General features: G+C 31.8%; 1 non-coding gene across 1 annotated transcript; it reads left to right on the top strand.

The window, feature by feature from the left end:
• The first annotated feature begins 4,165 nt into the window (after positions 1-4,165).
• LOC139873711 (small nucleolar RNA R71) lies at positions 4,166-4,272 on the top strand. The gene has a single exon (XR_011767437.1). It is a non-coding gene; the product is annotated as a small nucleolar RNA R71 (small nucleolar RNA).
• The last annotated feature ends 871 nt before the right edge of the window (positions 4,273-5,143 follow it).

The raw sequence follows: 5,143 nt of genomic DNA on the forward strand, positions 1-5,143 counted from the left end.
AGGATATTTTACTAATCGATCGGCTAGTTATATGCTTATTCGTGTTGGTTTCAATTCTCCAAGGTCTAGTTTAGCGTATAATGAATACGGCATTAAATTTATACTAGTACCTAAGTCTGCCAATGCTTCTATTGAACTAAGACTACCCAGAAAACATGGAATTGTGAAACTTCCTGGATCTAATAATTTTTCTGGTAGTTTATTCAACAGCACTGCAGAACAATTAGCATTCATTGTAACAGCCGAGAGTTCTTCCATTTGCTTTCTATATGTGATTAGATCTTTCAGAAATTTAGCATACCTAGGCATTCCTGAGATCACATCAATGAAAGGAAGATTGACATTTATTTGTTTAAACATATCCAAGAATTTGGATTGCTCGGCTTCAAGTCTTTCTTTTCTCATTTTACTCGGGTAAGGAAGCGGTGGTTGGTATGGTTTAACATAAGGCTTTGCCTTAACCGTGTTTTCTTCATTAACCTTTTTAACTACCAGTTCTGTTTCCTTATCTTGCTCAGGCTGTGGTGCCTGTGTAGTAGGAATAGAGTCATCAAAAATTACAGGTATTTCAGGTGGTTTAAGTGTAATACCACTTATTGTGATAATGGCTTTAGCTGTTTCATTTCGGGGGTTAGCATTTGTATCGCTAGGTAAACTCCCTGATTTTCTTTCACTTATTAATCTTGCTAGGTTACTCACTTCTTATTCCAGATTTTGAATAGAAGCTTGTTGATTTCTAAATGCTTAAGCATTTTGTTCATTGGTTTGTTTCTGAGATGTGAAAAATTGCGTTTGAGATTCAACTAGCTTTGACATCATATCTTCTAAATTTGGCTTTTTATCATCAGTTTGTGGTGGTTTATTTGGAAAAATAGGTCTTTGCTGATTGTAAGTATTGTTAGATACTTGTTGATTGCTATGACCTTGTTGGTTGTTGTATGGAACATTTCGGTTATAATTCTGATTTTGATTGTAGTTTGGTCTTGGCGGTTGATAATTATTTTGATAATTATTTCCAGGCCTTTGGTTCATGTATGAAACATTTTCTCTTTGTTCCATTGTTTGTTCAATACTGAGACAATCTTTTGTCAAATGTGGTCCTCCACACTGCTCACAACTAATTCGTATTGCGTGAATATCCTTAGTCATCTTTTCCATTCTTCTCTCGAAAGAATTTAACATTGCGGAAATGGAATCAAAGTCATGGCTAGAATCGGCTCTAGCCGCTTTAGATGAACGAAGGATATCTTTTTTCTGGTGCCACTCATGTGAGTGGGAGGCTGTGTTATCAATAATTTTGTGAGCTTCAGTTGCGGTTTTATTCATAATGGAACCACCAGCTGCTGTGTCGATGTATTTTCGTGTAGCAACATCGCATCCTTGGTAGAATATCTGCACTATTTGTAACGACCCGAAAATTTCCGACCAAATTTAAACTTAATCTGAAAATGATTCTGACACGATAAGCAAAGTCTGTAAAGTTGAGTCTCCAAATTTTTTGAACCGTTTTAATGTATTCAATTACCTTGTGACTATTTCCGACGATTCACGAACAACTGTTGTAATTGAGTATGAACATATATAGATATGTATATAAAAATAAATATAAGTATATATTATCTTGAATTAATAAATTACAATATAATTCTTTGAATTGAAAATGTAAAGTAAAATACAAAAATGATTAAGCTATTATTAAAATAAATCTAGATATATACATATATGACTTCTATACATAATTTATATTATATATAAATATTCAAATTATGTTATTATAGAAAATAAGTATTACGGAATTAATAAGGTTAGTATATTAAATTTTATTACAAGTCAAAATATAGTTATATTAATAATACTTTCAGTATTAATATTAAGATAAATGTTAATACCGGTATTAATAATATTATGATATAAATATGAAATTGATATGTATAAATTTTAATTATTGATATTATTATTATCAATTAATAGTATTAATATTATTAAAAATTTGTATTATTATTAGTATTAGTAATAATATTATTATTTTCATTTTTATTATTAAACTTATTGAAATTATCATTATTATTATTAATTATGGTTATTATTACAAGTATTAATATTATTATTATGAAATTCAATACATATAATTTGTTATATTAATTGTTATTTTATAATTTTTATTATCATAAATTCTATTATTATTAATAATATTAATTATTAATATCAAATAATTAAATATGGAAAATATATATATCTGAATATCTGAATAATCCAATTCAGTTGCACATCAAGATCGTACTTTTGATTCTGTCTCTAATTCTATTTAAAAATCGAATCTTATCACAGTGAATTACAAAAATCGTTAGCAATCGTTATCAGCTTTATAATTTTTTTAATATTCTTCTGCCTGTTCTTGTTTTGTCTGAGTATTGAAGGTCAACACTCTCACACTTCCATTATATAGCAAACGACCATTTCCTTGAGATGAATAAAAAAATCATTTGATTTTCCAAGATCATTATCAATTATACACTGCATTATCTACTTCTAATTATCGAATTTAAATCAAGAAAATTAGAAAACAGACCATCGAACCTCTGTTCTTTTTTTTGTTGTTGCCAAAACTCGAAATCGAATTATTTGTCAAAATGTAGAATTTCAGAGTTATTAGGATTCATCTATTAAAACTACCTGCAAATTTTCAAACTCCAATTCGCGAAATCAAGGATGAATTTCAAAGTCAAACTTTTAAACTCAAAAAGTCAAACAGTGTTCTTCATTTAAATTCGAATTTTGTGTTACGAATTAAGTGAAACTGAGGTTTGTTAAAGATTACAGAAAAGTTTTAAAACATTTTTCGTGTAGGAAGCTTGAGCTAATACGTTCTTAAAAATCAAAAAGCTAAATTTTTTTTTTTATGTTCTTCATCCGTCGAGCAGCAGCAGCAGCTATGTTGTTGCTATTATTTTTTTTCGTTTTCCATAGTACAGATAACCATAATCTGATTATTATGTTTCGTTTGTAATTTTAAAAATACACTTCGTTGTTTTAAAGAACTGAAGAAATACGATTTGAATTGAATGAAGAAGAAGGAGATGAACACATAATAATATACGGGTTAAATACAATTGAAGGGTGAAGTAAATCAGATAAGTAGTAACAGCAGGATGGTCTGAGGTGTTAGCGGGTATCCGGGAGGTCACGGGTTCGAGCCCGGACTGGGGAAATCTTTTTATAAAAAGCCTTCAACAAGGGTCCGTGAATCCAAGGTCAACCTTGCATTGTTCAATGTCGTCAGATGTATTTTTACTACAAAATACAGTATTGTGAGTTTCATTTGCTCCCTTTTTAAATGCTTTTGCAATATATATTTTTGGGGCTGAGAATACATGCGCTACTTTTATTAATGTTTTACGAAATAGACACAAGTAATCGAAACTACATTCTATGGTTGAATTATCGAAATCGAATATGCTCTTTTTATCATGTCCGAAGTTGTCCTGGAATGATGGCGAATTTATCATGTCCGAAGTTGTCCCGGAATGATGGAGAATTTATCATGTCCGAAGTTGTCCCGGAATGATGGCGAATTTATCATGTCCGAAGTTGTCCCGGAATGATGGCGAATTTATCATGTCCGAAGTTGTCCCAGAATGATGGGAATATTCAATATGCATCTTGTTAAGGTCGATTACCAGGTGTTCAATCCATATGAATGATTTTTGTCTCTATGTATGGGACGTATATTTATGAGAAATGGAAATGAAAATCTTGTGGTCTATTAAAATTATGGAAATGATCGATTATGATAAACTAATGAACTCGCCAACCTTTTGGTTGACACTTTAAAGCATGTTTATTCTCAGGTATTAAGGAAATCTTCTGCTGTGCATTAGCTCATTTTAAGGATATTACTTGGAGTCATTCATGGCATATTTCGAAAGACGTTGCATTCAAGTCGTTGAGTTCATCAAGATTATTATTAAGTCAAATATAGTTGGATGTATTATGAAATGGTATGCATGCTGTCAACTTTAAATGTAAAGAAAGTTTGTCTTTTAAAAACGAATGCAATGTTTGAAAAATGTATCATATAGAGGTCAAATACCTTGCGATGAAATCAACTATTGTGAATCGTTTATAATGTATATGAACGGGGCATTTCACTATTTAATAAGTGTCAAAACCATGTTGAGGACATCCTCTTAACAACTTTCCGAATCTTGTCCATGCCTCATATAGAGTTTCATTTGGCTTTTGCGTGAATGTAACAATTTCTCCTTGAAGTCTCACGGCTTTAGATGCCGGAAAGAATCTTTTAAGAAATTTCTCAACTAAAACATCCCATGTGTCAATCGCCCCTTCAGGTAACGATTCTAACGAATCTTTGGCTTCTCCTTTTAAAGTCCAGGGAAATAACATGAGATAGATCTGTTCATCCTCAACTTCTCTGATTTTAAATAGAGTACAGATCCTATTAAAGGTTCGAAGATGTTCGTTTGGATCTTCTTTTGGTGTACCACTAAATTGGCATTGATTAGTTACCATGTGTAGGATTTGTCCTTTGATTTCGTAATCTGGCGCATTAATATCTGGTTGAGTAATGGCATGACCTTGGCCAGTGCGTGTAGCTCTCATTTGATCTTCCATACTTAGAGGTTCCTGATTTTCCATGATTGAATTTGTTGAATCTGAATCACTAGAGGATTCTGATTTAATGGTTTCTTCCTCGACAATCTCTGAATGAGTAATTTGTGGTTCAGGAGGAATGATTAGTGGTTCAGGATCTCTGAATTGTCCTTGAATATCCTCCGGGTTCTCAATTGTGAAGTCGGGTTCAAAAAATGGATTATCGGAAATTTGAATTGGAGTACTCGTTCGACTAGATGATGATTCTAAATAAAAATCAACGGCGACAATATTGGCTAGATGTCTTGATCGAGTTACCGGTGGTAAACGTATGAAAGGTGGTGAACGTTTTGCTCGGTGCATTCACTGAATATCCTATTAGTTATAAAGATAAAAATTATTAAAGTTATCAAATTAATAGACTTTTTTGATTTTGCCCACGTTTCGAATAGCCAATAGATGCAGCAGGTAGCCAGGACCCTTTAAATCGTAAGCCCACAACTCGCCACTAACAAATCCAACTATTACTACG

This window comes from Rutidosis leptorrhynchoides, chromosome 10, assembly GCF_046630445.1.
Source record: "Rutidosis leptorrhynchoides isolate AG116_Rl617_1_P2 chromosome 10, CSIRO_AGI_Rlap_v1, whole genome shotgun sequence".
Classification (NCBI taxonomy): Eukaryota; Viridiplantae; Streptophyta; class Magnoliopsida; order Asterales; family Asteraceae; genus Rutidosis; species Rutidosis leptorrhynchoides.